Here is a 23,022-nt window from a genome sequence, read left to right as displayed (position 1 = left end):
AGGAGCTGGCCACCTTGTCATAGGCTTATAATGCCTATGTCTTAATCATGCCCTCAGTAGGTTCCTAATACAAGTGAATATTAAACAGTTCAGCAATTCTTTAGTTGTTTTCTGTAAGTCACATAATGGAGAGGCAGGCTGAGCCTTTCTGATGGAAAAACAAGTCTTTTCTTTTTCTTGCTGTTGCCTTTTTTATGTGGCATTATTCAAACAGGTTGGTGCCTGAAAACTGAGCTCATCATGGCAAGGGCAGTTTAAAAAAAAATCATGAATTAGTTATTTTCTACCATGGCTGACTGTATCACTTATCAGCCCTTCAATAGGAGAGTTAGCGCTGCTCTCTTACCATGTGCACACTAATGGCTCGCTCCTCTATTATCTCCTTTGATCAGACACAGGTGGATGACAAGCCTTCTCCTTGTCTGTTGAAATAGGTGCCTGTTGTTGTCAGGGTGATTATATCTAATTACATCCTGGTTAATTATCAAACATGATTAATTATAACAGAGCCACTCTGCTCTGGAGATTGGTGCATCTTCCAGATGTCACACTCCTGTCTATAGGGTGCAGTTCCCCAGACCTCTTTTCAGTGTGGACAAAGTCATCACTGAGAAACACAAGTACACATGATACACGTTAAACAGTCCAGTATTCTTTATTTCCCCCTTCCCAGTCTTAGCGACGATCAGTCTAGATCACTTTCTGTGTAATTTGCACTGAAAATACAGGTGTCTTACATTTCTTTAAATGGTCCCATTCACTGATATCAATAAAGTTGCACCTTCTTGTGCCAGATCTGAATTTAGTCCTCTCTCTCTCTGTTCCCATTTGCTCTTGCACTTTCTGTCTTTTTCTCTCATATAATCTCTGTCCAGCTTTCTCTCTCTCAGACAATCTCACCTCCTTAGTCCTTTACCTCATGCTGTGTACAAGATTACAGGAGGGAGAAAGATGTGTCAAAAGATATAGCAGGAAAAGGAGTCCCCTATATACCTGTGACCATCCCAAAACAATGTGGAAATCACCCTGAGCACAGGGGGCAATGGGTGATGGTTCATATAATACTGTAGGCCCCCATCCTGTTGGATTCAGACTTGACCCTGATGTTACGTGCACTGGTGATTTGCAGGCTTGATTTCTGAAATGCACCATGCCTGGGAATGAAACTGCTTGCCATAAAAACAAAAGTATTTGTTAATGTAGAATGAAGCCACCTGCAACAGAAGCTACTGGCAGCACATCATCCTAAAGCACCACACTCTTTACTGGCTTCTTGCTGAATACTGAATCAAATTCAGAGTGTCAGTCTCCATGGGGGTGACCACCTCACCCTGAGTGATCGCAACCTTCCACAATAGCTACATTCTCCTGTGAAATTGAACTATGGTCTCATCCATGACACTTGAGGGCCAGAGGCAGAGCTGACCCAGGATCTGGGGAGTTCACTTCCAAAAGAGATCAGAATGATAATGAATCTCAGCAATCACTGAGCAGAGTGCAAAACCCACTTCTTCAACCTGGGCATCTCTCACTAACCCCACCAACAGCCCCATCTATAAAAATACCACATCAGTTAAAACGGCAGAACGCAGGAGGAGAAACAAACACATGAACACTTCAGGCAAACCGTAAGGTGCTCACACACTACAATGAAGGTCACGGCATAGCCACTGGAGCTGGCTGAACATTTTCGACATTTCCCATTTTTCACTGATATTTCAGATTTTGATTAAAAAAATATGTTCATGACCATTTTTGCAAAAGGTTCCTTGCTAGATGAATACAGCACACTAAGCCCCAATAAGGTCTGGGACAGGGTGAAGAAACTGTCACCAAAATGCACATATGAATATGGAACAAGGAGGCAACCCATGCAGTGGCATCTGGCATAAACAGTGCTTTGAAGTGCCAGACAGCTGTCTGCTGAGCTGAGGCTCTGTAAGTGAGGATCACGGGAGGCCCACATCACCATATTGTAGCACAGTTGTCTTCTGTGTTTACCCGCATGACAGCACTAATGACCTTTATGTCACCTTTCTCTATCAGGGTCAATGACGTGCAAAGAGCCAGTATACCATTCTGCTAACTGCTAGTCAGTGACCTACCACTATCTGTGGACACTACCGCTGGTCAATACTGCTTAGCAGGTCCAAAGTGGACTCCCTGAGTATCAAATTTTCATCATGCTTTTAACAAATTGCCTAAAAACATACATTAGAACTACCATGCCCCTATTTAACTGGCACCTCCACTGCAGACTCTTCTAACTCACAGAAGAGGTTGGATGACTTGATACAGATGCTGTTTTCATTACTCATTAGTCCCCTGTTGGACATGATACTTTGCTTGTGCACATCACTCAGACACTCCTACACAAGCTGGAGTAGCGCCACAGCTCTTCTATTTTCATGTGCATTGCTTGTCTATCTCCAGGCCAATTCATAATTTATGTCTCTTTCAGACTATTTGCACCGGGGGCGCCAATTTGTGCCTTGCAAAAAAATGCTTAATTTCATATAACAGTTTACATAAAAGACAGAGAGCTTTGTTCTCCACCTTGGGATTTTACCTCATTGTGATGCCTGCTAAGGCTTCACTTTCCCACAGAATAAAGACTTCGAACTCAGGGGCTGCAAAGACCCATTTAAAGTGGGTGGGTGGGACATAGATTTGTTCCCCCACACCTGACTCTCCTCTTCCCCTTTCAGGCTCTCTCTTCCCCAGCAGCCACACACACACACACACACACACACACACACACACACACACACACACACACACACACACACACACACACACACACACACACGGCATATGAGCCCTATGTCTACCTCTTCCAAGTCTGAGTGAATGCCTGTCCGCTAGGCCACAACGCCACTCACTTTAATTTGGCCTAAATGCCCTCTGTCACCACAGTGCCACTCAGGTTCGGCCTGGCCAAAAAGTGGTCAGGCCATGGTCTGGATTCCCAACCCCACAGCTCGAATTGCTTACTGACTAATTCCGGTATCATTCCGTCTGCCCTTTGCTAGAGCTTCTGCATCTGTGTAATACCCCTGCAAAGAGGGGAAAAGAATAGAACTACAGAATACACAGATCATTAATATCACTCAGCTCTTATACAATTTCTTTTTACATTAGATATATACAGGAGTTGCCAGACTGAATCAGATCTGAGGTCCATCTAGTCCTGTTTCTGACATTGCTCAGCACCAGATACCTCAGAGGAAAGTGCAAAAAACCCACAGTAGGCAGATTTTGGATAATCTACCCCCACTAAAGTCTCATCCGAATCTTTAACAGTTAGAAGATTGTTTTAAAACCTGAAGTATTGATGTTTTTATCACTTCCAAAACTCTTTGTTTTCATTAACCTTTATAACTCTGGATATTCTTGTTCTCCATATAAATGCCCAATCTCTATTTGAATCTTACCATATTCTTGGCATTAATGAGATCCAGTTGTAGTGAATTCCAAAAAATTGTTTCCCTTTATCAGTTTTGAATGTGCTACCTTTAATTTCATTGAATGCCCCCTAGTCCTTGTGTTATGAGATGGGGAGAACCAAAGTTCCCAATCTACCTTCTCTAGACCATTCAGTATTTTTCACATTTTTTTCTCATGTTTTCTCTTCCTCATCTCATTTTTACGGTGAACAATCCAATCTTATCAAACTGTCTTCCTAAGAGAATTTTTTTGTCCCCTTGGTCTTTCTTCTCACCCTTCTCAGAACCTCCTCTAGTTCTGCAATGATCCTGTGCAGCTGAGATGACCAGTACTGCACACAGTACTGTATTCCAGATGAGTGTACCATTGATTTACATAAGATATTAATAATTTATATTTTTCAAGTTATTCTCCATCCTATTCCTTATTTATCCTAACATCTTGGGTTTTGGGGGCGGTTTTTTGACTGGAGCTGCACACTGAGCACAGAGATCCTCAGTTCAGCTGCCCACAGTATTGCCCAGGTGTCATAAGTAGATAGGTAAGGTAAGGGTTAATTTTCTTTTACTGTAAAGGGTTTACAAAGGGAACCAAACACCTGACCAGAGGACCAATCAGGAAACCGGATTTTTCAAGTAGGGGGGAATCTCGGAGGTTTTTGCTTTGTTCCTGGTACTTTTGTTTCCTCGCCGTCTGTGAGTAAACAAGCATTTTGCTTCTAACTCCCCATTCTTCTTTCAAAATTTACTAAACATCTGTGAGTAACAAAGAAACAAAGTAAATGCGATGTGATGTGCTTTGTTTGATTATAAGCTAGTTGATGTTGCTGGACTGGTTAATTTGGGCATTCTTTTAAATCAGACTGTTATCATTTATTCTCATAAGAGAGCCTGATGTAGTTTCTTAATGCAGTAATGTATTGTTTTGTATATTTCTTTCTTTATTATATAAGTTCTTGTAAGACTTTGTGGGAGTTCTTTCGCAGGGAGCAAAGGGATAGACATTTCTTACCAGGTTGCTGTCTCCCTCACGGAGGAGACAGGGAGGGGAATCTCTGATGTACGTGACTAGGTGATGCATACCTGCGGGGAAGCTAGATTGCCATCTCCGTTGTATTCAAGCGGCGAAGGTTACATCGCCCAGGCTCAACCCAGGGAAAGGCTGGGGGAGCTGGGGGTGAGGTAGGAAACCCAGGGTCTGGGTCTTGGGGGGTTTCTCCAGGGAAAGTCTGGGGGGACCAGAGCGAGGCAGGCGCTGTATTCCTGTCTGGTGGCAGTGAGATAAGATCCAAGCAGGATATAAGCTTGGGGGAGGTTCACAGTAAACACTCAGATGTTGAACTCTAAGTCCAGATTTGAGACAGACGTTTACTACACCAGGTCCCTATCCTGAGTCAATGCAGTTAATTTAGATCCCTGAAAGGTGTCTGAGTAGTTCCATTTTTCCCTCTCCAACATGCAATACTTCATCTTTAATCAAACTGAACTTCACTTGCCATTGTGCCAACCATTTACCTAGTATGACTGAATCCCTCTGACAGTCTGCTCTGGACTTCAGTAACTCTGTATTACCTGAAAAATGGGCTTGTTCATGCCACCTTTTTCAGACTATTAATATTAAACAATGCTGGACCTAATGCAGAACCGTGAGGCACTCTGCTGTTATCCTTTTGCAATGATGAAAATTAGCCATTTATTCCTACTCTTTGATTCCTATCTCAAAGCCAGTTTACATCTATGTACAGGACAGTTACGTAGCAAGGTGGTATAAAAAATAATGTTGTTGAGCTTCCCCAAAATCCTAACGCTGTTCCCATGCATATGGATATGATTACAATGCATCCAAAGACAGAAGTTCTCTTGAATTCTACTGTATTTAACCCACAAACATCCTCCTCTATTTCTCCATCAGGTTGGGCTTGCCGGTGGCTCTGTGAGCTCCAGTTGCCCATCCCTATGTATAGCCATGACAGAGTGTATCAGCCCCACAGTGGTATAGCAGGGGTTAACCCTTCTCTTTTAGCTGAGGAGGCCATCCCCCTGCCCCCCAACTCTGTAGGGCATGCTCCAACTGGAAGCAGGGTATAAAAGCCAGCAGAGCAGCTCAGTCTGGGCTGATAGCCAGTGGGGAAGGAGATGTATCACTAGCTCCTGAGGGAGGACCACCTGCACTCCCAGCTGCAGAGGCCAGCCAGTTGGAGATGGGCCCAGACACACTGGCTTTTGACGGCGCGGAGAGTGGAGAGATCAGACAATTCCAGAGACGGACAATCCCAGAGATTCAGGTAGGAAGTAACCCAGGGAGATTTTGCAGGGAAATGATCACAGAACTGGAGCAAGGCTCAGTGTGTTTTGGTTGGAGCCTCGCCGAGTTGGTGGCAGGTAACCCCGCCACTCATAGGGCTCTGGGTTGGGACCCATTGGAGAGGGTGGGCCCGTGTCTCCCTATCCCAGCCACCACTCACCCCAGGGTGGTGACACCACTCACCAGTATTACAGACTCTGGACACTATGCTGCACTGTCCTGAGAGCAAGGGCCATACCATTGACTCGGGCCATTAGGCCCACTGCACTGAGAGATTGACTGGCCATTGGGCAGCACTGCCCTGACAGGAAGAGCTGTAATGACTCTGGCCATTGGGCCACACATCTCTGAGAACAAGAGCGGTATTACTGACTCTGGCTGCTGTGCTGCACTACCCTGCCAGCAGGGGCCGTAGTACTGACTTTAGTCACTAGACCAGACTGCCCTGATAACAGGAACCATATCATTGACTCTGGCCGTCAGGCTATACGGCCCTGATCACAAGGATTGTCAGACTAAGGCCACAGGGCCATGCAGCCCTGAGACCAGGGGCTGCCCTACAGATGCAACCATAGGGCCAGAAGTGCCCCCACTCCCACTCCCACCCCTAAAGGGTGACAGGTGTAACAATAACACCTAATTATTTTAAGGGAAGAACAGTGTGCAATGTGGCATTGTCCAACTGCATCAGACCCAAATATGACAACACAGAGAAAGACAGGAGAGGTGCCAAGCATGAATTAAGTCTGCATTCTCTCAGAACAATACCACCTAATACAGATGTGTCCTGGGGCATACAGAGCTATAGTGATAATTTCACAGAATTAATTTTCCCAAAATTAAAATGGTAACAACACAGAAAAGACGAGGCAAATTACCAACACTAATCAGTCTCCCTCTATCTCTTCCCCTTCCCCTTGTATGATAATTATGATAATTAACAAGCTAACAAGCTTCTAGTAAAAACAGTTCCAGAATTTCAATGTATAATTAATATTTACATCCATAACAAGTTGCCATTTATAGTATATGTTGATTTTTTTTAAAATCAACACTTTATAATCAGAAGAGAAAACCCTTCAGAGAACATGCACAAAAAAGGCAGCCTAAATTCAGAAATCGTGTCCTTATTATTTTATGTGGGGATTTTTTTTATGCCTAGAACTTTAGCATCTGGGCTCCTTACAAAATACAAAGACTCTCACGCACATACAAAAAACATTATGCTACACAAAAAAGATATCCCCAACCTGTCTCAATTTCAGAACACGGCTGCATCCAAATGGGCCTCATAGTGTCAGGCATTGTAGCACATTGTCAAATGCCTGATCCTACCAAGGCACCTTACGTCATTCCTTGGTGATCAGGCTTGGGTGGACAGTCAGATGCAGGTTGCCAAGATAAGGGCCCTTCATTAAATTAAGCTCTGCTACCCATCCAGAAGTGTTCACCCCTAGGAACCAACAGCTGTGCTGTCCCAGCTGTGATGGGGTGTAAGGTGAGAGGTAGGCTTTTTAATAAAATAGGGCCTGTAGTTCTTATTCCAGTGGATCCCGCAGACAGATACCATGGTGTGGATAGATGAATAGATGGATCATTGGATGGATGGATAGATAAGATATGGACAGATGGATGATAATATCATCCCAACAAGTGGCTAGGTGAAATACCACAAAGGGAATCTAAGCAGGTCTAGCACCCATAGTGCAAATTACAGCTTTCTTATACCATCAGAGAGATATATAAGGGACAATCTTGATGACAGATGCTAATTCAGTAGAACTAAACCTTTTTTCATACCATATCCCCAATTTCGGCCACTCACAAACGGTTCTCTTTAGAGGCATTCTATTTCCCATAACACCACGTCCTATGGCATTTCAAGGGAGTTGCTGCAGGAACTGGTGCAATGATTTATGGGGCACTCCTGGTTTCTGAGCAGCACTAGTTGCAAGTGATAGAGCAAATCTGTTTCAGCTGAAGACTAGATATAAACAATGGAAGCAACGTCACCAGTCTACTAGCCCAGAATATTGCTGGCAAGAACCATTGCTTTTATTTGTTATTACTCATCCTGATGTGTGTTGGCTGGTTAGCTAGCTTGCAGAGTGAGCATTCCCTATAGTCACTATATTTTGCTTCATACAAACCACTCAAAAGGAGTAAAGTGGATTGCTCCGAGTAGGTTGGTCGGACCATGAGAGCATCAAGTCATGACACAATATGGGAGATCCAAATTTAAAATCAGCAAAGATTACAAGGCTCTAGCTCCCTCCAGTGGAGACCATGTGCTGCATAGGTGATAAGCTTGGCTGCTGGCTAGTGAGCAGGCTGGATTACAAAGACAAAGAGGAAGAAAAATGAAGGCAGAAGAGAAATTTGTGTTAACTATGTCAGACCTGGAAAATATAAATATAGAAGGATGAAAGTCTCTCTACAGCAGAGGGAATTAAAGACAGCAAAGGAAATGTTGGTGGCCATACCCTGGAGGTGAAACCCTGGGAGATGTTGGTTGCCATACCCTGGAGGTGAAACCCTGGAAACAGCTCAGGAGAAGGTTTAAGTTTTGTTGTTATTTAAATTAATATTTTAAGGTAAATCATCAGAAGTGGGGAAGTTGGAACTATATCCCGTGTGTGTCCTGTGCTAGATTAAGAAAGGACTGTACAAGATTGAAAAAGTTTGGCTGTCTCTGTGTACTATGCTATGCAATTGACCACAAAGGAACTTGAATTAATCGGAATATTTTGCATCCATAGATATATGCTCCCACTGAAACATGCACCCACTCCAAATCTCCATTTTCACAATACTTCACAAAGAAAGTAAATAAGCCATTCTACTGTCATGTTTCTTCCAATCTACCTGCCACAGAGACTTCTGCCGATGGCTTTATGGCAGGGCCATTCTGGTGGTGTTTCCCAGGTGACAGACAATCTAGAATTAATACACTAGGATTTAGTTTTAAGATAAAAACCCTGTATCTTTGTTGTATACATCCAACCTGGATAGATGTCTACACACGTACTGATTAAATACTTACAAAGTGTCCAGCCCTAGGAGAAGCTGAGCCTTGTATTTCAGCTAAAATGGATTCTTCAGGAGCTATATCTACTGTGGTTGTTCTAATGTCCTGATCAGCAGTGTGGGGAGGGGATCTTTCCAAAATGCTACATCTAGCATTTAAAGAATGATGATCAACATGACTTTATGGGAAATGAATCAGCACTTGCCAAAGTTTTTAACAGGGAGGGTAATTAACCATTGGAACAAGTTGCCAAGGATTTGTGGTGGATTCTCCATCCCTGGAAATTTTTTAATCAAGAGTAAAATGATACGCTCCGGTTTAACCACAGCTACTGGGTGTGTAGTAGTAATTAATTCAGGAAGCCCTATGGCATGTGTTGTACAGGAGGTATACTAGATGATCACAACGGTCCCTTCTGGCCTTTTAAAACTACGAATCTCTAGTGATGGTACAATCTCTGGCACATCTTTCAGATATAAAGGTTCCAAAAGTGCTAGAGAGATTTTTCCAGTTATTCTTAGATGTATTGTTGTCTTCTTTGTTATTTTTCTGTTCCTTGAAAGAAACAGAAGTCACGATCAGAACCCAGCTGTTCCCCTCCTCAGTTTTGCCTCTTGCTAGATATATCACCTCAGGCTGTAGCCGCTACCCTTCTAGTCAAAGTCCAGTTGCAACTCCTTTCAATGTCTGTCAACGGATTACTATTAAGAGGTGTGCAATACAATCTCCCACCCCACTCCCGAAGAGTCAGATCAAATTGTCTCCATAGTCTTAGCCTCGTATTGACAAGGAGAGAACACGTCTCCCAGTAGCATTGGAACGTGGCTCAGTTTATCTTTCCTTAACAACTGCTTTCTGGTAAAACACTACTTCATATTTGATTCTTTAAAGCTCAATAATGCAGGGACATCTTGTAGTAGAGGCTATGCACACAAAGGCTTAGTGAGAAAGAAGTGTCCTTAGCTTCCAGCTGGACCCACTAACTCATACTTGAACAGGTGATGATTTTAAAGTTAACCTTTTTATGTCTCTGCTGCCACAGCTGACTGAAATCAGGTTAATCTCTAGGCTTTGTCCCACAGTTTGCAATGCGACCTTTATAAACCTCTCTCTTTTTTGTAGCCAAGTAAAGTGGTGTGGATACTCTAGGAGACTGACCAATTCACAAGGGGTGTATATTTCTGTTACTGATGCCATTTTAGCAGATGTGTATACATCAGGCTTTCTCTTTAACATCATGCCATAAAATCCCAGTGTAAGGCAACATTCTGCTCCTGTGCATGTGAGGCAGGAGGTGTAGTGGAACAGAGCACCAGTGACTTAAAGGAGAGTCCCAAAGACATTTGGCCTGCATGGGGCACAATGGGTAAGAAATACTGGGAGGAACCATATGCGCTGTAGCACTTCTTGCATCGGCTCCCAAAGGGATCAGTGTGAGCTCCCACTAGTGCTTCTGCCAAAGACAGCAAGTGGGCTGAATGAGGCCAGGGTCCTGGCCACTCTCCCAGGATATCTGACTGTGGTCCCGTGGGGCTATGGAGCACTGCAGGGTGCTGGGTCAGGCCTCCCACCTAGCTCTGCAGGGAATTGCTCTAGGTCTGCATTCTGTAGTGTCCGTGCACAAGTACGCTGAGGAAAAGAGGCCCCCTGGCTGTCTCCTGACAAGAGTATTCATGCAGGCAGGCTAGAATTTTGTCCTCAGTTTGTAGGTGCCAGTGGTTAGTCAGTAGAAGACCTAATTATTTTATCCCTACACAAAAATGTGCTTCTGTGCAGAATAACAGAAAATACTCTACCCCTCCCCGCCTCCCACGTATATTTGTTTTCAATGAGCTAAATCTTTGAGGAAATCCTCTTGGTAAAGCAAATTAATAAGATTAGATAAATGTCTTTGAAAGCAAAATGCTGATATAAAAATCAGAATAGCAGAGTGCCCAGAGCACCAGCTGGCTTTTCTTTCACTCATTCAAATGCAGCTGGAAAGCCCCAGCCTGCTAACATTAAACCTGACAGTGATAAGCAATAAGCAGGGAAACAACAGCAAGATGCTTCTGGAGGAATTTTCCCCTTGGTGAGAAAGGTGGATTAACTCTAATTCTCAAAGGCAGCTAAACCAAAATATTTGCCTAAATTCAGACATAATTTAAAAACTGATCTGGAGAAATGTGACAGCCCAAAGTAGCTGTGAAATAAGATCTTAAAGTCACAGCCAATGATTTTATTTAATGTTGAAGCTGACTTTTCTTTTAAAGGAAGGTAACTGTTGTACTGTACAATTCAGAGACCAGATTAATTAGATGTAATGATTAAAAGTTGTTTAGTTAAGGACACCAGGTGAGGGAAGGATATTGCAGGCTATGATAGCTCTGTGCACACAAAGGCACACAGTGCTAGGCAGCTTAACCTGCAGGGTGCTGTGTACACAGCAGGCTAAAGAGAGAAACATTAACTAAATCACAAGATTTGGATCATTTATCTTATCGTTGCATGGGGAATAGTTTATCTTTCAAGCAGGCACACCTGCTCTCCTTGTAAAACTTTACTCCTGCCATTCCTGAGAGCATGTTATTGTTTCTTGTTCAAACATTCCATTGAAGGAATGGGATGGAGCGGTATGTCAGTGCCAGACAGGGTAGGGCACCCCCCGCCCCAACTGATTCTATGGGCATCAGCACAAATCAGAAGTAGACAAGCTCCAATACCCATTCAAGTTACCAGCACAAAGGAGGGTGGGCTGAAATCAAGAGACCTTTACAAAGATCACAGAGATATTTTTTTCATTTAAGATTCTTGTTGATTACATAGAGGGGACAAATATTATTTTCATATTAGAGAGGAACCAATAGAGGGAATGTTCAGGGGCCAAATCTGGATCCCTATACTAAATCCTGAGCAAATAGGCAGGCAATAGTCAGAGGCAAGAGGAAATACAATCCTCCTCTTCAGGGCAAAGAACACCAGTACAGCCACTGCTATGGGCAGAGGTAATAGTTGTTGTACCGTTGTACAACGATTGTGGCCAGTGGCTCTCCATAGTCATGGACCAACTGCTCACGCTCCAGTGCACCCACAACCTCTCTGCCTGTCTCACTGCACAAAGGGCTGCTACCTTGCAGCATGCAGGTCTGGTCTTGCTCCCTAGTCTTAATGCAAGGCAATCACAGTGATTCTGTTAGGTGTATGGTGTCCTGCAAAACGGGACAGCAGGATCTGGCCCTCAGCAACTAACCTCAGTCTTAGCTGTCCAGTCACCCTTGTCTTTTAATCCCCTTTCAACCTGAGCCCACAGAGTGTGCACATGATGTCAAAGCGAGAGGGGCAAAGTAGTTCAGATGAAATGCAAACCACTGTGCCTTTCTCCACAGTCTTCTAGCCTTTCCCAATTTTTACAACCTTTTCTGAGGTTCAGAATTGTTGCCCCATTTACCACAACTCCATACTGCCAAGATCTAGCCAAGAATGAGAGTGAAATTGCTAGTTCAGACTATGAGGAAGCTCTTGTGAGATTCCCAGCCTGGCTCTGTAGACTCAAGATGTTCCAGTAGGCATCCAGACCTTAGGGCATTTATCCAAACTGAAGCCAAACTCCAAATTCCACCACCCGTGTGAAGTCATGATATGATACAGACATGGGGCTAGATAACCACTCTGCTAGGAGACATGAAGGGTGTTCCAGGAGTGCTTCATCTCTGTATACAGGTAAATAGTTAATAGATAAGGTGCCAGTAGATGATATTCAAAAATATGCAGCAATGGTCTTGCATTTTGTAGGACCAGTAAAACTTCTTGTTGTGCACTGCAGATGGCTTCCTCTGTGCAGCAGGGCTTGGAGGGCTGGAGGGCCTACTGGTTGTGTCAAAGAGGTTGTGTCTCTGTCAAAGAGGGAGCATAACAGTGCCAGGTTCCTGACCCCAGGCCGGGAGCGTTTGGGCCTTCCCCAGTGTTAGGGCCTTTGCCCTTAAGTTTGGCATGCTAGGGAGACCCAGGCCATCCCTCTCCACCAGGTCCCAGCCCAGGACCCTGTGGTAAGTAACACTGGCAGTTCCTTCTCATAGACAGCCTAAGTCTCTCACCCTGTGCTACTTCCTGTCTATGTGCTCCCTCAGTATGGGGAATGGTTTCTATAGTCCAAACAGTCAATTGTTCCACAAACAAAGTTCTAAATGAGAAGATTCTCTGCAAGACCTGCTAGATCTCACAATGGGTGGTGGTTAGAGAAGTCACTGCCTGAGGGCATTACCCACTCTGTGGTCTCCTCTCAGGCTCCACCTTCTGTCTGGCTTCTTAGAGAAGGATTCCTCTCTCCTGCAACATGTCCACCACCCTTTGCCTGGGCTTCTGAGCTCCTTTTAAACTGCTCCTTCAGTCAGAACATGCTCGGCAGGCCTGTAGGGGAACAGCTTCCTAGGCCCAGTATTGCCTTTTACCCCCTTTGTGCATAGGGTGGGGTTTGTATACCCCATCACAAGGTCCTTACATCAGCTCTTAACAGGGAGCATCAAAACAGCACAAATCCAAGCCAGACTGGGTGGTAAGCATGCAAAAGAGGAGCACACAAACCAAGGAGGCACCTCCTCCCTCCCACCAAGTCTATGAACACTCTTTCATGCAAATACTAAACAGGGATCCACCGATTTCAGGGGGAAGTAGCTAGTCAGAAGAGGACAGAGTTAGGAGGTAAGGCTACTTTTTGGAGTATCCTCCCCAAGCAAACTGAGCAGCATTTCCCATGGGGGCAATGCTGCTAGTTTCAATATTAAATCATTCTCTGTACTTTCGCTCCTTTCATGGATGAGGATAACATTTAGCCACCTGAGACAGAGCTAATGGCAGCCCAACTTCCAAGTCAGCCATGCCACTAGGAGAAAGTGGGGCTCAGGGAGTGGCATGAAGGGGCAATCCCTCTGAGTGGATGTCCCCCCACCCCAATATCCACAGGCTGGGGACTGGATTCCTTGCAGATCCTTGGCATGGTCAGAGGACCATGATCTTTGTTTTTACAGGTTCCCTCCAGAAGTAATATCTAGCAGTGTCCATGGCCCTCAATTACTATATTTGCTTATTTTCCACCTTCCATTTTCTTTTTGCATGGAAGCAGATGAAATCGTCCTAGGTATCTATAGAGCAGTACACCACCAAAGTTCCTTCATTTGACTTTAGCACAGTTCATGTAAAAGTTATTTTTCCTTAATAAAGGAAATAATATTGCTGAGAGGACAGTTTGCTGCCTCATTTTTCCAAGAGACATCTTTGTTCCTATGTGGGAAGTAGTCCATCAAATCCTAACGATAACTGAATATGAGTCATAATTATTAATTTTTGTTGTTGTACCGTTAGTTATAACCTTGGAAGCCAAAACCAACTACCAACCAATTGCTTTTCCACCTCTGCAGTCCTCCATACATTTTAACTGTGAGGGAAGTGTTATTTACCCCTTTACCTAACACAAGCACCGGAGGCACATGATTAAATTAATAGGCAGCAGGTTTAAAACAAACAACAGAAAATGCCATTTCACACAACACACAGTCAGCCTTTGGAACTTGTTGCCAGAAGATGTTCGAAATGTCAAAAGTATAACTGGGTTCAAAAAAGAATAGATAAGTTCATGGAGGATAGGTCCACCAATGGCTATTAACCAAGATGGTCAGGGACATAGCCCCATGCTTTGGGTGTCCATAAATCTCCAGCTGCCAGAAGGAGACACTGGACAACAGGGGATGGATCACTCAATAATAATCTGTCACAGGTCATTGTCAGAAGACAGGTTACTGGGCTAGATGGACTATTGGACTGACCCAGAACGGATGTTTTTATGTTCTTTTAGGGATTGCCTCATTTTCAGCTGTTCTGTTGCTCATTTTCAGTAGCTCATTTTCAATGACTTAGCCCTTCCCCTGTAATTTAGTAATAGAGTGTGATATTGACTAAAGTCCATAAAAAAGACAGCTTGAGAAGCTGCAGTATAATCATCCCGCCAATGTGCTTCTGTCTGTTCTGAAGGGACAAGCTGAGGGGCGAAAGGTGGTGGAAAAGACACTAGACAGAGAGTTAAAAGACCTCGGATCTGTTCTTGACCATCGGCAAGTTACTTCAGCTCCATGCTTCCATTTCCCCTCCCACCCTATCTTTAGATAGTCTCTTTAGGACAAGGACAGTCTCTGGACATGTTTGTACAATGCCTAACACAATGGGATTGTGATCTTCCATTCAGTTCAGATTATTATTTATAATCTCACTTAGGGCTTCTTGTCACTACCACACTAATGCAAGTAATACATGATAATAATGCAGTCTCAATGCCCATTTAGTTCTTGCCCTCTCTCCTGAGATTGCCAACATCTCTCTTTCTTCAGTATAGTAGCTCAGTTCTAGGTAAAGGTCTGTCATTTCCTCTGGTTTAACAACTTCCATACTATCTAATATACTTGGTATATGGAACATGCCAAAAACAATGTGCTTTGTACACACGCAAATGACAAGACAGACTTGAGCCAAAAAAAATAAAATAAAATACAAATCAGGTTAAATTGGCCAGTATTTCTAGTTCAAATAATGGATTTAAAATAAATAAATAAATAAATAAAAATGTTGGGTGGCAAAGCTTTAAAGCTCACAATGTGATTCTACATGTCAAGCAACCTTTGATTAATCTGAATGGAAATTAACACCAAACTGGAAGATAATTGTGCAGCAGCTACATAAATCTTGGCACCAGAGCGCAGGTGCTGGACCACATCTGCCATTGCATATAGTATATAGGCCATTACTCTTAACCAGAAAACACCCTGTCTACTTTTACAGCATAATACTCAAGAGGATACAGAAATGCTATCAATTTGATAGACATCAGTTCTATAATTGTTCCACAGTCACCTCCCCAGAGATAGGTTTATTATCAGATTCATTTTTTGAGAGGAATAGATATTCCCAACTAGAGAGGTAGCACACCCATTAAAATGACACACAGAATAATATAAATCAGAAACTGAATATAATCCCCTGGATTGATGATTCCAAGGATGCATATTGTCCCTCTCATCCCCCTCTACCCGCCACGCCAGAGAAGAAAAATATTTTGAAAGAAAGTGTAAGGATTGCCTCCTTTTAATGGTCACTAGAGCTGTGAAGTAGAGGGACTTTCTCACCTGGTCCAGGTCCCTAATCATCAAGAAAATCAGAAAGAGCAGTAACAGGGTTGACTCATAGGACATTATTAGTTTAGGAACCCTCGATGTTTTAGGAGGGGAGCCAGATTTATTTTACCTTCCTCTCCTGTCTCTTTTTCCCTCCTCTTTCCTCCTTTTCCTTTTTTTTTTTTTTTTACTATATAAACCAGAAGGCAGGGCATCCAGCTGCTTCCACAGCAGAACAATGTTTGGGCAGAGTCCATGTTGACACAAGTGCATTATATCCGGAAGGGTCAGCTGCATCTATTTTTTTTTCTTTCTCTGCAAACAGAGTAGGAATAAACTGTGCATCTCCGCAACCTCTCTACTGCTCCAAAATTAATGAACATGCCTAATTATCATCGCTCATCATTGAACTATCCAACATGTTGTAGGGTATTAGTATTCTTCCCACTAAAACTAATTAGTAACCCCCCTCTCTTAACACTAATTATGCATAAGATGTGCACCGAGGACAGGTTAGATAATATCTCTCCTTCCTACCTTCTGCTCTTTTGAACAAGTAATATTATTTCAGGGAAGGCTGAAACAGAGGATTCAGGCTAACAAACCCTAGCCTCCTATATAAGGACATCAGCAGGATTCAAACATGTAATCCGGAGTATCTCTAACTCAAGCTGCTAACAGCTTCATCAAGGGAAACTCCTTCCGCTGTGAGTAAATAGCAAGTGGTGAGAGTGAGTGGGGCCAACCCTTAGAGGACAACACAATCACACACAGTAACCCAATGTATTACTCCGGGACCACAAAGAAGAAACTGAAGCAGGAAATTCGTCGTTAACTAAGAGCAAGGCAGCCCCTGTGGCAGCAGAGTGGTGGCCCACTCAGGTAGTGCTGTTTTTACTTCCACTATTTTTTTACCCACTGTTGTTAAAAAAAAATACCTTTAAAGAGCTTAATATAAGGGATTTTTAATATCATTAAATATATCTGGCACTCTAGCAATGCCTTCTACCCATTTACAGGGAGAATCCAGACCCTGGAAACCTCTTGTATCTAAAAGTCAAGTTCCTCTGCAGCAAACTGGTAGGCCTGAGAGTTTCTACCTCCTGGATGCTAGAATTGTCCAAGCATACACCTTCTGGACTCTGCAAGAGGAGCCCAAATCCCCACTGGAAATGCCTAAGGAGACAGAGAGAGTGGAATGCGGGGGCAGAGAGTTGGTCCATGTCTGATGAGTCCTCAGGGACATGGGCTGGAGAGCACTACCTACCTGAACCCCTCATGTTATCCATTCATTTTTTTCTTGTATAGTGAGGGGTTCCCATGGATGTGGGATGCTCCACCTAATCCCCATTTGATAGCGGCCTTGCAGTCTTGGTATTGAAGCTCACATTAAAGGACTATGCTAGTGAGAGCAGTTATACCAGTCCAGGTCCCCAAGTCCCATAACATGGCAATTCTCTCCTGTGCTCTGATTTAGGGACATCTTGGCAAACATATTGGCTTGCAACCCAGGAAAGAGCTGATGGCAGAAAAGGCCAATCTCTTACATATAGGCCATGGCAACAGTCAAAACATTTTGCCTGGACGTCTCAAAAATACCTTCATATTTTCAGCAGAAAGAGTATCCTCTCTGTCTCACCATGTAGGCAACAACTGTGATGGGAGGAGCTCTTCATACAAAGCGGTGCCAACCTTCCTTCCAGCATAGAGATTCATCTTCTGATGCAGAGATAGGAAGGAGCAGCCATTAACCCTAGTTTTGGGAAAACTTTGAACAGCATCAAAGCTGTCATAGTAAGAGAACAGGAAACCTCTTGAACTGTTCTGGATGTTCTAAAAAGGGCATGTTTCTTCTACAACATACTGTAGGTGTTTCTGTTGCATTCTACTTTAGAGTACACTTTGGATGGTATTCTCAGAAGTGCCTGACTGATGTAGGAGCACAAGTCCCTTTGGTCTTTAATGGGATGACTATAAGGACCACTTAGGCCTAAATCCACAGAGATACTTAGGCTCCTAACTTCCAGATTCCTTAATGCTGACTATAGGTTATACTTTATTAATTTTCTGGCATTTGTTACAGATACAGACAGGTTTAGAAAATGTTTATATTCAGTGATCATATGATTACATAAAAGCAAATCGCATTTAAAAAAAATACCACCACTAATTTTTCTAAACCAGTTCTTAGTGTGTTTAATTTTATATAACTAGCCCGACTGCATCTTCGAGTTTCTAGAGTGGCACTGCAGCTCCAAAGACTTGTGCTTCTTCCCTTAGTGCTGGATCATAACAGTTGTCTGTTCTGTATAACACGTTTACACAGTACATTTACTTCCTGTAGCTACAAAGAAAAGTTAATGAATAACCATTCCTGCACTTTAATTTTGCAGGGTTGTGGGCAGGATCAGTGCATGGGAAAAGAGTTAATGTTCAGCCTCTCTCTGGCACTTGAAAATGTGTGACTGAAGACTAATCCCTTACATAGAAAAGAAAACATGGGAAAAACTGGTGTTGGCTGGTTCTCCCATGCTTTGTTGTAGCAAAACTGTGAGATGCATATACATGGGAGTGGAACAGAAAAGGTATTCAGTGAAGAATACCAGAAGCCATGGACACCCCTTGATAGGCAACACATTTGTTGCACTTGTGTACACTCCCTTAGCTTCTTTCCTCCAGAATAAACACATGGGGTCTCATCGTTTCAACTCTTACTACCAGGGATAGTCATCCTGCCAACACTTACTACCAGGTATAGTCCCATTGATTGAAGTCATGGAGATGGGGGAGCTTTTCAGAAGCCTCCAGGCCTGGCAAATTGGAGGTATTTTCATTCTAATCCATCTGTGATTAGATGCCTATATGCCAAAACTAATTCCATTTGATAACTGAACTTCATTTACTCTTGGGGTTTCAAAAAGAGATGTCCCAACTTGCTGTGGCACCCCTCCCAAGCATGGACCCTGCATGTTTAGAGTGGAAAAAATCATTTTCAATGGAAGAATTAGATGTTTTGTATGTAACTGTAAAAGCATTGCATAGCAACAAACATGCCAAGTAAATCACTGTTAGTTATGTTGTTCTATTTGCTGAGTTATCTAATACCTCTTTCTAAAGCACTGAGTGAATTATGTAAACTTGAAAAGGCAGCACACATGAGGACCAATCTGCTCTAAGGGAAATCTAAACAGAACGAGTCAGATGCTCAGCTAGTGTAAATTGTAATCGCTCCATTGCAGCCAATGGGAGCTAGGATATCTTACCCCAACCAAGGATCAGTGCCAGCATCTGTTCTATGGTTTATAAAAAATGGACAAATACCATATACAGAATAGGTGCACTAAACCAAGATAAGACAAGAATATTTCCTGGTAGGAAGAGGAGGTCTCAGTACTTCTGAAAGGGGTTTGTATCACAGTGTAAAGAAATTGTTTTGTGCAGCTGCAATCCATGCTACCTACTTTTTAACTGCAACCTCAGTGCTACCCATCATGGGCTTCAAAGGCCACACAATGAATACTTCTTAACAGGGTGGCATATAGGATAGCACATTTCAGTTCTTACTAACAGGTTGAAAAATCATTACTAGTAGCAACAAAGCTGAGATGCAAGAACACAATTTCATACCAAACAGATTCTTTAAAAAAACAAAACCTAATGTTTTCTTGAACACAGATTTATTTAGCTTTTGAGAATAAAGGATTAGTTTTGCTCATGATATAATTCTGACTAATGAAGAATAAACTGGAGTCATTTCCTTTTACAATCTCACCAACATACAATGTAGTTTTTTGATCACATCCCAAATTAGCTTGAATTACAAAGCCAATAATTAAGCCAATAGAGCCTACTCTTGGAAATGTATTTGTTTTTCTCTGAAGATCTTAACTTTTGGCAAATTTCATAAATCTTGAATGCATGGTGGTGAGCCTGATGCAACTATCAAATTACTAAAACACTATTTGTGATGCGCCTTTTCAGACAAGTCTTAAGGTTATTTAGAAATCTTTTGAAACAAATAGGAAAAAACCCAAAATTTTAGCACAAGTGATGATCACAACACATGACATTGCTATTTAGAAGATATTCCTGCTAATGAGGTTTAGAGATAATAGAGTTTCTTTACTACCAGTCATGGGGAGCAGCTGAGAAAGAGATCTTAGGCTGCAATATTATTTCAGTTAACAAATGCTGCCTCCCACTGTTTGCTATAGTGAACAGCAGATTCCTTTAAAATTCAGTCAGATGATAAATATTGAAGGTAGAGCTGGTAGAATTACATGTTGCTAATAAATGACTGGAGAAATATATCTTTGCATAACAAAATAGCAGTCCCAACCCAAAAGGATTTACGATCTAAGTTTTTAAGCTTTGTCAGTCACTTATCCTTATTTGGGACTATTTGGTCATATGACATAATTTCTGCCCCTCATCCTCTCTCACAAGATTGGAGGATAACAAGTTAATAACAAATAGTGAATAATGAATAGCAAGTATAGCAGGGACTGGCTTTTTGTTATATGTTTGTACTGTGCCTAGCACAACGTGATCCTGATTGGGAACCTTTCGTGTTACTAGAATAGTTTATATGACTGAAGGGTATGAACACTTGACTCAAACTGAATGCTTTCTATCACTTTTTTCAGTATTTGATCCTCAAAGTGTTAAACTTCTATTCCCATGAAAAAACTAAACAGTTTTGTGACTGGCAGCCACATTTATATTGAGACTTGTTCAGTTTTGATATACAGTATTTTATTATCTGAAACCTCCCCAACTTGGGGTAGGGGGGAGGGAGAGTATCTTGCTCTGTCTTGAAGACAGTGGTCTGGGATGATCTCACAGGTTTCTCTTCTATTTTTAGGATGGGATTTTCAAAAGCAGGTGAGGGGCTGATTTTCTTAGGTGCTTTTGAAAATCCCCATCTTGTACCCATTTGTTACATTTTCTTTGGTATTTGGAGTCAAGCTCTTCAGGGCAGGGACAATCTGTAATTCCATGTTTGTACAGTGCCTAGCACAACAAGGTCCCACTCTTCCTTGGTCCTTCAACACTACCATCATAAACAAGATTAGTAATATTTTGTATCTGGATCCTTGATGTTATGTGGAAAAACTAAGGAACTCACAATGTATTGATGGCTATTCATTTTTCTTCAGTGATACACCTCTACCCCGATACAATGCGACCCGATATAATACGAATTCAGATATAACGCAGTAAAGCAGCACTCTGGGCGGGAGGGGGGGGAGGGGGGACAGAGCTGCGCACTCCAGAGGATCACAGCAAGTTCACTATAACGCGGTTTCACCTATAATGCAGTAAGATTTTTTGGCTCCCAAGGACAGTGTTATATCGGGGTAGAGGTGTACTTATTAAATAGGAGTTATGGAAGGACTGCACAAGGAACAGCACTTATGTTAAGCCTATGAAACTATCTGAAAAGGTGCTTGGTAAAAAGCACATTTTCTTAAGTCAGGCTCTGCCTCTCACAGTTGTTCAACACCAGCATGAATGTAAGATCAAGGGAATTTCATAGCTCTAAAGACCAGGGGATTATAACACTGGTCTACAAATAATCACTTTTTGCATTTTGTGCAATCCCAGGAATTTGAAAAATAAACCAACTTTGTAGCAAAATACAGAACTGTATGAAGAGGATAGTAGATATCATGCATATCTAATTCTACCCAATTTTCAAACTCACAGCACAGCTTTTAACTCCTGACTAAAACAAATTGTTTCACATTTAAGCTTGAGAACATACTTTGAAAATATGGCACCTTTAGTGGTATATAGTGAAGCTGTACTGTTTTGAAAGTCTAGCCTCAGAAGTTATTTAGTTACAAAGTCAGACAACAGAGTCAGCAAAAAAATTAATAAAATAAAAAAAAATCCAGTGTGTTAATATATGCATGCACCTTCTGAAGGCCTGCTGTTGTTTCTTCACCTTACTAAATGGTCAGAGCTGAAGTTCCTTCTCTTACCTCAAAGCCCAGCGCACAAATTCCAAAGAAGTGTGGCTAGAGGATGGGCAAAGTGTAGGTAGTCATGGCAAAGAGCTTGTTAGCATGTTCTTCAAAGCCCATTTGGCTCGAAGGACAGGCACCTGTGCTTTCAGGAAACTAGACTAAGAAAAATAAAAAACTTTCTATTTACTCTACCATTCTTATTCTTAGCCTTGCAAAAGCCATGAGAAACCATGAGCCATACATGCAGCCATGAGACCCAACAGAGTAAGGAATAAGTGAATGGCTGATTCAGAACTAATTGCATTTTCCAAATGAGATCCAAGAATGTCTGGCTAGTGAAGATAGGAACAGAGGTCCTACTAGATGCTCCAGAGGTTGGAAAAATGAAGGAGGAGGGCTGTAGTTTGCTACATTCAGTAACGCAAAGTGGTATGCCTGCACCCAATGGCCAAAGTTTTCTCAGACAAGATGTGCAATGTGTAGGTACAACCTGTGTGCATCATTGTAGATAGTACGCCAACAATGATCAGAGAGTCTCTAAAATCTTTGTTATGCAAGTAATAACTACTTTTATATTTAACAATGAAATGAAGGGACTAAGCGTAGTGACTTGAACCAGTGTAATGTGGAGAAGTTTGCCACTGCCTGACCCTAGTGGCCAGTTAGATCAGTGATCACAATTCTAACCTACATCATTCACTGCAATTGTACACCTCTCTTTTTACGCCCATGCCACTAATTTTCGTTTCCTTCTTTGGAACATTCCTAATTTCTATGTCCTTTTGACTATGTGATAATGAAAAGTGAATGTTTAAATGTAAAATTATAAATACCACCTGAGAAATATACTGCTATAGGTACTGTTGAGGAAGAGGTATATTTGTATGTAGCAAAACTAACAAAGGCCTGGTCTACACTACGCGTTTAAGTCGATTTAACGAGTGTTAAATTGATTTAACGAGTGTTAAATTGATTTAACGCTGTACCCGTCCACACTACAACGCCCTTTATATCGATATAAAGGGCTCTTTAAATCAATTTCTGTACTCCACCCCGACGAGAGGAGTAGCGCTAAATTCGATATTAACATATCGGATTACGGTTAGTGTGGATGGAAATCGACGTTATTGGCCTC

General features: G+C 42.3%; 1 protein-coding gene across 1 annotated transcript in view; it reads right to left on the bottom strand.

The window, feature by feature from the left end:
• The window catches only part of ERMARD (ER membrane associated RNA degradation), a 497,458-nt gene that overhangs the window by 439,140 nt on the left and 35,296 nt on the right, over nucleotides 1-23,022 (bottom strand). The gene's annotated exons all lie outside the window — the stretch shown is intronic.

This window comes from Chelonoidis abingdonii, chromosome 3, assembly GCF_003597395.2.
Source record: "Chelonoidis abingdonii isolate Lonesome George chromosome 3, CheloAbing_2.0, whole genome shotgun sequence".
In the NCBI taxonomy this organism is placed as follows: Eukaryota; Metazoa; Chordata; order Testudines; family Testudinidae; genus Chelonoidis; species Chelonoidis abingdonii.
Note: the sequence above shows the minus strand (reverse complement) of the source record. Positions and strands in the feature narration are given on the sequence as shown.